Raw genomic sequence first — 13,202 nt, 5'->3', positions numbered from 1 at the left:
GAGAAGAGTTTAATCAATGAACTATTTACCAAGATGTGGGCAGGGAAAACACAATAGGTTGAGCTGGGGCTCAACCTTGGAGCATCGGGAGCACCTTTGGAACCTCCACATCTGGGGGGGGCTGGTAGGGGGGTAGTTCCAGGATGGGGGGGTGGGCAGGAGCTGATAGAAGGTGCACTCCCCGGAGGGACTCCTATAGCAATCAGGGGCTGCAGGGGTGGTGGGCAGGATAAATAATGATCATCTCCCCCGCTGGCAACGACCAACTGGAAGCCTGGCCAAGGGAGCCCTGTGACACCATCCATGTAGATCAGCCTCCCGGGGGACAGAGCAGGGCGGTGAAGGCTGGAAAGTCCATCTAGAGGGACAACCAGATCAGCCAGCCCAAGACCCAACTGCTCAAAGGGGTTCGGGCCTCCGATAGTGGGGCAGGGCCTGGGGAGGGGCTGAGCGGGACAAGGGTGGCACTTCCCCTCATGTAACCTCTGTACTGAGGTTTTCAAAAGGACCGTGGATGAATTTTGACAATGATCTTAAAATAAAAAGCTAAAAATAGTAAACACGGCTTAGAAATCATTTAGTTAGAGGTAAGCAATGATGCCTTGGTCTGCTCTACGAAGGAGAAACAGCCTAGCCGATTGTTTATAGAATGTACGAGTTACATTCTTCACCGGAGACTTTTTGTGGTAAAATACGTGTAACATAAAAGTTACCGTCTTAACCATTTTTGAGCGTACAGTTCAGTGGCTTTAAAGTACATTCACCAGGGGGCGCCTGCGGGGCTCAGCTGGTTAAGCTTCCGACTCTTGGTTTTAGCTCAGAGGGTCGTGATCTCGTGGCTGGTGGGTTCGAGCCCCGCTCGGGCTATGCCGGCAGTGCGGAGCCTGCTTGGGATTCTCTCTCTCTCTCTCTCTCTCTCTCTCTCTCTGCCCCTACCCTGCTTGCTCTCTCTGTCTCTCTATCTCAAAAATAAACAAACTAAAGTACATCCAAAATGCCGTGTTGGCCATCACCCCCATCCACCTCCAGAGCTTTTTCATCGTCCCAAACTGACACTCTGTGCCCATGAAACAACAGCTCCCCATTCCCCCTCCCCCAGGCCCTGGCAACCACCATCCCGCTTTCTGTTACTGCGAACTTGACCTCGTATAAGTGGAATCACACTGTATTCGCCCTTTGGTGAATGACAGTATTTCACTCAGCACGATGTCTTCAAGGTCCATCCATGCGTAGCCTATATCAGAATTTCCTTCCTTTCTGAAAGCAAGCAATCTTCCGTTGCGCATACATCCCGCTTTGCCTATCCATTCACCCATCGGTGGAGACCTGGATCGCTTTCGCCTGCTGGCTGTTGTGAACCAAGCACAGGGAATATAAATGAAACAAACATAATGCAAACACACTCATACACAAAGTCCAGTGTGTGCCTGTGACCCCACCAGGGGTCATCCATACGACGACAAAGGAGCATCCGTACGAGAGAAATAGAAAAAACGTGTGCCGCGTGTGTAAGAGACGGGATGAGAAGCTTCGACGGATTTGAGTTCAGCTCCATAGAAGTGGATCCCAGGCTGCTGCCTGAGCCCTGTCTCTCACCTCGAGGGGGAGGGTGGTGTCCCTGAATGTCTGGTAGAATAAGTCTTCAGAAGGTGGACTCCGGATAGACAAGGTAGAAGACAGGCCACGGGGGTGACCCAGTGGGAGGCCAGCCAAGATGAAGACTCCAGTCCTCATCATAGTGGCCCTCCAGTGGCCCCACCAAACCAGATGTCACAAGCGGGCAGAGCCTGGGGTGACGCAGTCGTGGAAATCCACGTGATCAGAAGAGTTCACCCCGTCTGGCCTCGTTGCCACGTTTTCCAGAGGAGAAGTCGGTCCTTCAAATGCTTCCTATTTTCACAGAATAGTAAAGGTGCCATTTTGGCATGACCGGGTTTATTACCTTGTAGCAAATGAGACAGCTTTTTGGGGGTGCGGGTGCAAACAAATCTCCTGGTAAGAACAACAGCCTTATGACCAAAGGGGTTCGTGGGGTTTCCTGATGGTATTTTTTCACAGGTACTTGCTTTCACAAGCTTTAGCCTTTAGATCTTTTGTCTGTTTTAAACTGGGTGAGCACGTACAGGGCGCCTGGGTGGCTCAGGAGGTTAAGGATCTGACTCTTGGTTTCGGTTCAGGGCACGATCTCACAGTTTGCGAGTTCCAGCCCCACCTCGGGTTCTGTGCTGACAGCGCAGGGCCTGCTTGGGATTCTCTCTCTCCCTCTCTCTCTGCCCCAGGCATGCTCTCGCTCTCTCTCTCAAAATAAACTTTAAAAACTAAACTAAACTAAATTAGGTGAACGTGTAAAAGTGTGCTTGGAAACAACTAGTAACGACCTGGGTTTAGGAGCTGACAGAAATATCCTATCATTTCGATCAGAAGGAATTTTCACCAAAAAGGGCTGAATTTTAATAGGCCAACTATTTGTTTGAGCCCACCCACGCCCCGGGTTGGTTTTAGGTACCGCTCTGCATTCCTTGTGCTCATTCTGTCCACCGAGAAAGCCAGGGCTGATCCCCCTTGGTGAGCACACCGATTTTTAAGACCTCCCTGTGGCCAGGCACTGTTCTAGGTGTTGGAGATATTGCAAGAAACAAAATCAACGCTCAGCGAGCTCATCATACGTAAAGCAATACACAAACAAGATAGTTTCATGTGATGCTTATTGGTACAAAGGAGGGAAAGAGGTGTCGTGGGATAAGGTGGGAAGGGACGTGTGGGGCCAGGGTGCTTCTCTGGGGTGCTCACGGAGACCTCCGAAGGGAGAAATTTGAACTTATAGGTGAGTAATGAGCCACTGCTCACAGATCTAGGAAGAAATCATGCTCGATCGCGGGCCATATATGGTTTCCGTGTCCAGGGGTTCAGGAATGAGGTCAGAGTGGTTGGAGCCCAGGGGACAAGGTGGGGCATGTAGTGAGTGGGGCTTAGAGAGGAGGGCAGAAGTCAGGTTGTGTGAATGGCTCCGCGTGGCAAGGATTCTGATTTGTCACTAAATGCAAGGGCTGCCATTGGAGAGTCTTGCTCCTCGAGCGAATACGATGTGATTTACACGGAAGAAAGAGCTCACTGCGTGCCGCGTGAATAACAGATGGCAGGAAGCAGGGAGTCTAGGAAGGTGGCCGGTGGGACATCCGGAGGAGCCATGCATGCGTTCGACCAGCGGTGATGGGGCACCACTGGGGACATCGAATCAGAAACAGGGTCTTCTCCCAACCCAGAAATTCTCTCCGCAGAGTAGTGGAGAAAGAAAATACTTTGATGAGAGAATAAGCATTAAGCCCGAATGTGATGGGCATCACAGGGAATCCACGAAAAGATTGCCGAGCAGACACGACCATTTACACACATGTTCTCAAGACAGGCGATAACTGGTCCTCAAGTAAGAGGGCTTGATGGCACTGTTGGTCACACAGAGTTCATCTAACTTTCCCTGGTAACTGGGGTGACCATCTGTGTTAGCTAAGTGGCTTTATCCAAAGGAAAGACACGCTCCTCACGTCTGTATGACGGGAGGTAATTTCATAACGTGGAGCCAGGCGCCACGCACGTTAGTCTCCGACCGCACACAGGGCCTGGGAGACCAGGGCTCTGTGGCCCTTAATGTTTGCATTTCAAAAAGAAGAGAAAGTGTTGGCAATGACAAGTTTTCTAGAAAACAGATGGTGGGGAGATCTCTTCTCCCATTCCCAACAGGGAGAATGGGGTCTCTCATTTGTAATCTGAATTTGTCCTTACAGGGCCCTCGGTGTGTGGGAAACACTGCCCAGGAGCACGGGGCGGCTGGGCTGCGGACTAGTTGGGCGCCATCAGGCTCTTGCTGGCTATGGACGAAAGTCCAGGGACAGATGGAAAATGGAGGTCAAAGGGCAGTGTGGGAGCCCAGTGAGGTAGATGGTGGGCAAAGTGCACGAGACAGAAACCCTATAGGGCTCCGGGTCGGGTGGAGGGTCAGGTTGGCTTTGCGTTTCTGTTTGCAGTCAGCCCAGCCAAGTTAGCTCCTTCTCCAGCCTATTGGCTTAAAAACCACATCCCCAGCTGCCCTTTCACGATTGGTAGCACGCTGCGTGCCTAACACTCACATATGTTAACCCATTTCATCCTCATTACGACTCTTGAGATAGGAATTTTTCTACTGGGGATGGCAGAGGATGTAAAAATCAGCCTGCTACGTTCCCTAACCTTAAGTAAAGAGTGTATGACACGAGAGCAAGAATAATGCAGGTGCCCAAGGCGCTATAGCACGTATTATATGGTCTATCCTTTTCCCACGTGCCCTGTTATGGATCATGGAAATGAACTGGCAGATGTGCAGTCTTAGAAGGGTGACCTGTACATTAAAAGTGCTTAGCAAGCAGCAACATCTTACAGTTGTTGCTATGATTCACGGGTGACATCTTTGTGCATAAATAGGACCTCGCCAGCCTGACATAAGACCCTTGAAGGCTGAAGAACTTCCTGTATTGTGCCTCCCAGTGGCAGGTCAGGACCTCATACAGAATACGTGCTCAATAGTTGTTCACAAAGGATGAGGGTTATTGGTCCCTTAGAAATGGCTAGAACTTGCCCCCCGCCGCCCTGCCAAAGCATGGTGTCTTTCTGGAGGATAAAAGTTCAACAGAACTTTGTATGTCCTCCTCAGTTATTTACTTAAGGTTTCTCTTACTTCTCGAGCCTGTATTGATTATTTGAATCTTGCTAGAGAATTGTCATTATCACTTAGGTTTTTATGCTTCCGGGCATAAACCCTTATACAGTGTTCTCTCTCAATTTCCTAATGTCCTTGGTAACTGCAGTGTGTTTATATGTGTTCAGTCAATATTTACGGACAGTCTGATCGATAGTTTTGGCTTATGATCATGGAAGAACCCAGCAAGCGTCGTTGGGTATTTGTCTCCGGGGGAAGACAGCTGGGATTCACAGCTTGGATGCTTGGTGTTATGTGATGGTCTTTCTGCTCTGGCCTGGGAAATCACTGAAACCGGTTCAGGTATGAGAAGCAGTTCTTGGCACAGGGGATCACTAAGACTGGTGCAAGGAGTTGAAGAGAATTGTATTTTTCTCTGGCCTACCATCTTGAGGAAGAGAGATCATCCTCTTTTGGGCATCAGAGTCATACCTGAGCACCATGGTGGGATTTTAGGGCCCTCCAAGGCCCACAGGGGTGTCGATGTCATGCAACTTTGCCAGAAAGTCTGACCGTTCATCAGTCACAATGCCACCTTGACTCCAGAAGGCCGCCATTGTCACGACCATCTAGGAGAAAGGGAGCAGGGAGGACTTCCGGATGCCTGATCCAAATTCCTTATCCCTTACTTGGACAGCCATGGCGTCTTCTGGGAAAACGCCTTGAGATCCAAGGGAATGACCTGAGGTGGAAAAACAAGGATGGGGGAGAGAGAGCGGCTGAGTTCCCTCAGTAAGGCTCTGTGGAATGGGCAGGGAAGAAAAACTGAAGACAAGGGGGAAAACGAGATGGCTGGTTCTGGGGGTTGCTTGGAGCTCTGTGATTCCTTCAGTCTGAAGAACAGACACAGATGAGTCTTGACCGAGTTATGGAGCAGGGATGTTTGGAAAGGGCGTGAGAAGAGATCCATGCACCGGTCAGACTCCCTACTGTTGACCAAGGATACAACAAAGTAACGGAAGTGGTCCGCCCAGCGAAATGTTCTTGTTTGTTTGTTTGTAAACATTGTAAGTACAAACCAGATCGAACCCTCTTCTTCTTTGGCTCATCGCATGACATCTTAGACCAAGCCCTTATGTCCAGACAGCTTGACCACTTGCCAGGGAGCTATTTTTACAAGGCCACTGGCCCCGCTGTTGGTGAGATGGGCAAAGCAATTGTGGTCAGTACGTCTCTTCCTAAGGAGGTTTAGCTCTCTCCACGACAGCCGGGGGGGAGGCCCCAGTGGTGACCCAGGGGTCCCGGCCTCCACTGTAGGGCTGGCTCTGGCCAGCAGCCTTTGCCCACGCTCCTCCAGTGCCTGACTCCCCCGCCACCTCCCCCCCACACACTCTGACTTCCCCCCTCCTTCCTGTTTGCAGTCGCTCCCTGATCGTTCTCTTCCCAAATTTCTTTGCAAAGTTTTCCATGGCAGAAAAGCTGATCATTAAGCAAATACTATTTCTGGCACTCGGTTTTCGCAAGAGATACGCCTCAGGCCCAGAAGGACAGCATTTCTGTCATCCTAGCTCTGGCGCTTTGGTGGGAAAAGGGTGACAACATTTTTCCATTGGACAGCCATTCGTTATCTAAATTTATTAAATGGGGAGCGGTACTGGGTTCTGTAGACTTTTCCCAACCACACGGATGCCAAAAGAAACACTGAGTCCGGCCACATCGCTGCAGTCACACAGGCGCAAGACGGTCTGCAGGGAGAAAATAGACTTAGAAAGTAACACCACCTGTATGTTCGTTCATGGCACCTCCGTCTACTGACACAGACATGGAGCCTGTCCAGGACCGTCTCCGAAACGCAGAGGAGCCCACAAAACAAACTTAGGACGCCCGAGAATGTTCCCTCTTCAATAAGAATACTATAGTCAAACTGCTGTGACTACTGGCGACTTTTCATTGAAAACGTATTTTCTGGAATAAAAGCCATTAAGCCCATTGTAATTCACTAATCAATTTCTATTATATAGCGTCGTTAAATCGTCTTTATTTTTCTTAAGTTAATGAAACATTTTCCATTTTTATTTCGCAAAAGGGATTTTCATCAGGATAAATTCTTTTCCATTTAAAATTTATCGTGAAGAGCTGATGAATCAATTCGCTCTGGTCCTCATCAAATTGTCTTGATTACGGCAGCTGCTACCCAGAGTTTCCTTTTGTTTTTCTCTCCCCTACTCACCCTTTGGTCAAGTCCAATGTCTCAGGCAGATCTGAATTTGCCAATGGTATTTTTTAAAAATTTTCTGTCGATGACAAAGTTTGTAATGGGGAGTTCTAGCCATCATCTGGATAGGTTATGTAAATCCTTTCCACCTGTCCTTTTCATCATGGGGTGGATAAAATAGGTCATCCAACTTTTTTTGAGTCATTTTGTTCGGAATTTTCTGGATAGTCCTCCATTCATGCCAGCATAAAATAATAAAATTATACACAAAATAGGTTCTGTAAGCACAGTAGATGTTTCCAACGCTAATATTCAAAGAAAAGGATGACAGACAAGTATAGATAGATACCTTTGTCACTGACGATCTGAATTAACGACATAGATTAGGTTCAGCAAACTTTTTCTGCAAAGGGCCAGGTAATAAATATTTTAGGGCCATCCATACGTTCTCTGTTGCAGCCACTCCACTCCGCGGTTGCAGCCTGAAAGCAGCCATAGACTGTATGCAAACTCATGAGCGTGACTGGGCTCAATTAAAACTTTGTTATTTATATTTTTTTATGGAAGTGTAATTAACATACAATGTTGTGTTGGTTTCAGGTGCCTGACCTCGATGCAGCAACTCTACATTACTCAGCGCTCAACACCTTAAAGCCACCCGTTTGTTCTCTGTGTTTAAGAGTCTGGTTTTTGTCTTGTTGTATTTTTTCCATTCCTCACGTAAGTGAAATCGCACGGTATTTGTCTGTTTCTGCCGCACGTATTTCACTTCGCACGATACTGTCCAGACCCATCCATGTTGTCACAAATGGCAAGGTCTCATTCTGTGCCTAATACTCCATTGTGTGGATACACCCCATCTTCTTCACGCACTCATCTCATCAATGAACACTCGAGTTGCTTCCATAATTTAGCTATTGTAAATAATGCCGCCGTAAACACAGGGGTGCATGCATCCTTTTGAATTACAAAGAAGTGTTTTCCTTCTTTTCAGGTAAATCCCCAGTAGTGGAAACCCTGCCTCAGATGACATCTCTAGGTTTAATTTTTTTTTTAATGTTTATTTACTTTGAGAGAGAGAGAGAGAGCGCGCGCGCGTGAGCGCGGGAGGGAGGGAGGGGCAGAAAGAGACGGAGACAGAAGATCCGAAGCAGGCTTTGTGCTGAGGGCGCAGAGCCTGATGGGAGAGGCTCAGATCCACGAACCGTGAAATCATGACCTGAGCCGGTCAGATGCTTAACGAATGAGCCACCCAGGCCACCCCTCTATTTTTAATTTTTTGAGGAATGTCCATACTGTTTTCCACAGGGGCCGCGTGAATTGACATTCCCACCGACAGTGCACGAGGGTTCTCTTCTCTCCACATCCGTGCCACCACTTGCTAGATTTTGTATTTTGATGCTAGCCCTTGTGACTGGTGTGAAGTGACAGCGCACTGTCCTCCAACAAAACTTTATCTATAGAGCTGTGCTCCAGATTTGGCCCATGTGCCATTGCCTGCCACTCCCTGGAACAGGTTAATGTTGTTCTGTTACTTATTTTATCAAAGGATCCTTGACTTGCTGGGGTTGACCGTAGACTACGATGGATAGAGAGCTCCTGGAATGCACATTAGAAATGGTTTCTCTTTGCCCAGCCTCTCAGGATCAGAGCCTCGCACACCAGCAATATGTGTATCAGCAGGGTCATACCCAGTTTTCTTAGAGGAGCTCATCACCCTGTGGAATTAAGTCAAGAACCGTAAAACCTCCTGGGGAGGGAGAAAGGGAAGATAATCGCATTTCCATCGTACTGCAAATGGAGGCAGGGGCACCCGGCTGGCTCAGTCGGTTAAGTGTCTGACTCTTGATTGCAGCTCAGGGCATGACCTCACAGTTGGAAGATCAAGCCCCGCGTTGCTCGCGGAGCCTGTTGAAGGTTCTCTTTCTCCCTCTCTCTCTGCACCTCATCCCCCCCCCCAAAAAATGGAGGCAGAATGACCCTCCAGACCTTCATCACAGGGTTAATTACAAATGGAGCATATTGTACGACAAAATAAAAACTAATTGCAAAGTACAGCATGATGTTAGCCTTGTTATTCATCCCAGGCTTAGAGTTTTCATGAACCTCATCTGGGCATAACAGATGAGGTTCTGAATTTAACTGGGAAATTGTTACACTCTAGACTTAGAATATTCCCGTAAATACAAAAGCTCCATGCCCAACGCGGGGCTTGAACTCACAACCCTGATATCAAGAGTCACGAGTTCTACCCAACCGGGCCAGCCAGGTGTCCCATGTGTCAACTGTACTTGAAAGAAAGAGAAAGGAAGAAAGAAAGAAAGAAAGAAAGAAGAAAGAAAGAAAGAAAAGGAAGGAAGGAAGGAAGGAAGGAAGAAAGGAAGAAAGAAGAAAGAAAAAGAAAAACCAAATATCCAACTCAAACAAATGTGAAAAGGAAACCCCATTACAAAGAGGCTAAAGTTTGATGGGAAATTTACTGTACTCGGCAGAATTAAATTTTTGGCCTCTCGGTGGGAATGAAGGTTATGTTATTAGGGATGAAGTCCCTATTACTAGCTGAACAACTACACATTGTCATCTACAAACACTACCATTGTGCTCAAACAAGCAGAGGTCCAGAGACAGACAATTGTTGGCACTGGCTGGGCAGCTCTGGGCCAATCAAAAGCTCAGGTTTTCTCTAACATTCTTAGTTTGTCGGCCTTTGGTCTCTATGTTTGTTGTGTCGCGGCTGCAAGATGGCCGGCCTGTCCGCGGACGTTACCCAACCTTTGAGGGAGGAAGAAGGGGTAAAGTCTGAGCCACCGACTCTGCTTACACAAGGAAAGCAAAAAGACTCCCAGAAGCAAGCCCTCACATTTCTGTTTATGTCTTACCAGCCAGAACCATCTTACTTGACCACTGATGTAATTAATGGTTATCGAGGAACCTACAAAAGTGGCTCATTACTTTTCCCAATTTCCACGCGGATGTGGACAAAGGACAAAGGTGTAAGGGGAGAGGAGAGGTCCACATCCAACAGCGTTTGGCATAAATTTCATTGCTACTTTTTACAACAACCCGGAACTGGATTCACTTGCTGTGTCACTTAATGTTGAACCGGGTAGGAATAAATAACCCACTTCTTATGTGTACAACAGTCATCGGTGACCAGGAAAAGCCGTCTGTTGGGCTGTCATCTCTGAAATATGCTACAGTCCCAAGATTTCTCAGACTTTCGTTATCTCGAATCCACATCTCCTCCAGCCCAATCTTTGCTGCGTCTAAATCAGCAGCCGCACCCACCATGCAAAGGCTGCATACGGAGGTGTGCGGGGCAGGGTCCAGGGCATCCTGTGATGTCTGGGAGACCTAACAGGGAGGGCAGATGCCTCCTGGTGAGGTGGGGGAGGGGGACTATTTTGTTTTATTTACCAGGAGTCTAAAGCCCATGTGAGCTGAGAAACCCGTCTTCGCATTTGAGTATTCTTTATTGGAAGGAGATGGACTTCCCCCTAATGAGCCCATTTTACAAACTGGGAGCCCCAAGAGCTGGTCTCCTGGCACAGAGGAGCAGTGAGGAGAACTCACAAGTCGTGGAACGTGTCCTTGTCATAAAAAGAAAAACTTGGACGTGGGACAGGGCCCGCCTCCCGCTCCCTCCCTGGTTCCAGTAAATGACGTGCTGTGTAGTCATGTGTCCCGGACCAGGCACATCCGTGGGACAAGAGCTCTGATGCAGGCAGAGACAAGTCCCCCGTGAAATCATTAGTTTTGTCCGAGAAGCAAAAACAGAAACCCAGTTCCTGTGTTTACCCCTCATTCTTTCCTTACTTCGTTCTACCTGGTTCAGAGTCCGATTGCATCACAGACATAAAGAAAGCATCTCCTACTTTCCCAGTTTGGCTTTGTTTTGCTTTAGAGTAGGAGTTTGTGTTTGTCCCTTGGCTAGCTGGTTGGTCAGGAGCGGGGAGAGGGGGAGTTTTAACTCAGACTGATCCTCAGCTCAGTCCTCACCACAGTCCTCACCACAGAGTGGCCTTGGCCCCCAGATGTCATCAGCCTGAGTGCATCGCTGCGGCCCAACGCTGACTGCTATCCATGGCTCCCTTCATGGACCCAGTTCTGAGGGATGGCTTACTCAGTTTCATGGCCAGTATTTCCTCTTTGTTCAACAGCTTTCCTGGAGCCACAGATAAACTGTACCTAACTTCCACTGATGGAGTGAACACACGAGAAATTGTACCTGTTATTAAAAGAAAGAAAGAAGAAAGAAAAAGAGATGGAAAAAGAAGGAAGGAAAGAAAGAAAGAAAGAAAGAAAGAAAGAAAGAGGAAAGGAAAAAAGAAACAAAATAAAAGAAAGAAAGAAAGAGAAAGAAGAAAGAAAAGAAAGAGAAAGGAAGAAAGAAAGAAAAGAAAAGAAAGAAAGAAAGAAAGAAAGAGAAAAGAAACAGGAAGAAAGAAAGAAAAGAAAGAGAAAGGAAAAAAGAAAGAATAAAAGAAAGAAAGAAAGAAAGAGAAAGAGAAAGAAGAAGAAAGAAAAGAAAGAGAAAGGAAGAAAGAAAAGAAAGAAAGAGAAATTGTACTATCAAAAAGAAATTGTTCTAAATCTGAACCAGGTCAAAAGTTTATAGCCTGTTTGAGTGGCTACTTCTTCTGGGAATAATTTACGGTCTGGACCTTTCGTTGGTCAACGTGGAGTTTTCTGGTCGACCCTAGGAAATTTACTCATAGACCCTTCCGCTCCCCTTCGGAGGGCAATGTTGTCTAAACAGTGAACTCCTTGCTAATAAATTCCTTTATTAGTTGTCTGTATGTCCTCTCTCTGCCTTCAAGATCTTTTGTTTGGCTCAGTGGGGCCCCCCTCTCTTTGCTGGATGGGATGCTGCCCGGCTCACGAATCATTGGGTCTTCACATTTACTTGGTAGAGTTTTGATTTTTAACCAGCTGCTCAATCTAACCTTGTCCTTGTCTTCGTTATTGGTTTCATCATTCTCTCCGGGGCCTGAGCTTGGAAATTTGACTGATACCTGGCACATGGATGCTTGTCGCAGTTAGAGGACATTTATAAAAGCGGAAGTCTGGGGGCACGTGGGTGATTCAATCGGTTGAGCATGAGACTTGGGCTCAGGTCATGGTCTTGTGGTTGGTGAGTTCAAGCCCCCCTCAGGCTTTCTGCTGTCAGCACAGAGCCTGCTTCAGATCTTCTGTCCCCCTCTCTGTGCCCCTCCCCTGCTTGTGCTCTCTCAAAAATAAATAAACATTAAAAAAAGAAGAAGGAGAAGAAGTCCATGGGTGCCTGGGTGCCTCAGTCGGTTAAGCGTCCAACTTCGGCTCAGGTTATGACCTCGTAGTTCATGAGTTCGAGCCCTGCATTGGGCTCTGTGCTGACAGCCCAGAGCCTGGAGCCTGCTTTGGATTCTGTGTCTCCCTCTCCCTCTGCCCCTTCCCCACTCGCACTCTGTATCTCTCTGTCTCTCAAAAATAAACAAGCATTAAAAAAAAAAATTTTTTTTAAAAGTCCGGCTTCATGGCACTCCTCTGCTTAGACATCTTCAGTCCCTCCCTCTTGTGGCATCGACTTTGACCTCTGAGCTGGTGTGCAGGCTCCAACCAGTGTCCTTTCTTTCCACATCACTCGGTCACACGCCCCAGACCTGGGGGTGCATGTGTGTTTCGTCTTGGGCGGTTGGCTCCGATCCTGGAGAGTTTGGCCTGAAGCCCTGCATCCGGGGACACCCACGAAAGACTCGGCACCCTCGTGGTCCCTGGGGACAAGCACAGGAAGCAGCGGCAATTTTCTGTCACCCCTGCCCTCCCCTGTAGCACCTTAGGGGTGCAGGCGTCCCCCAAACAGGCTCCACGCTTCCCCACCTCTGTTCCCATCGTATAAACCTCTAAAATCCCTTCCTCAGCTTCTAAGTCCAGCTTATTTACCCTTCAAGGCGTGACTGAAATGACATTTCTGCCTGAAACCTTCCCCAGTTTTAACGGATTGTTCCCTCCCGTGATCTGAAAGCTCTTTGTTGGTGCCTTTCCATCTGGCTGTATCATTGCTGGTGTCTAACCATCTCCCCAGCTAAATCACGAGTCTCTAGAAGGTGCTTCTGCTTGGTCGTGTGTTCCTCCCCCTGCCCGTCAGAGGGCCTCTCATGGAGCAGGTGCTAAAGGCTGCCTGAGCTGCTCAAGGCCATGGGGTCAGATGTCACCCCCCAGGCTGCCCCTCCTTCCCCTGCCCACAGGGCCTCCAAGAGCACTCTTGGGGCCTCTTTGAAGCACACCCCAAACAGGGCTCCGTCAGAAGGCTTGGGTTAGGGGCGCCTGGGTGGCTCG

Source organism: Acinonyx jubatus, chromosome D2 (genome assembly GCF_027475565.1).
Source record: "Acinonyx jubatus isolate Ajub_Pintada_27869175 chromosome D2, VMU_Ajub_asm_v1.0, whole genome shotgun sequence".
NCBI lineage: Eukaryota > Metazoa > Chordata > Mammalia > Carnivora > Felidae > Acinonyx > Acinonyx jubatus.
This window is presented reverse-complemented; position numbering follows the sequence as displayed.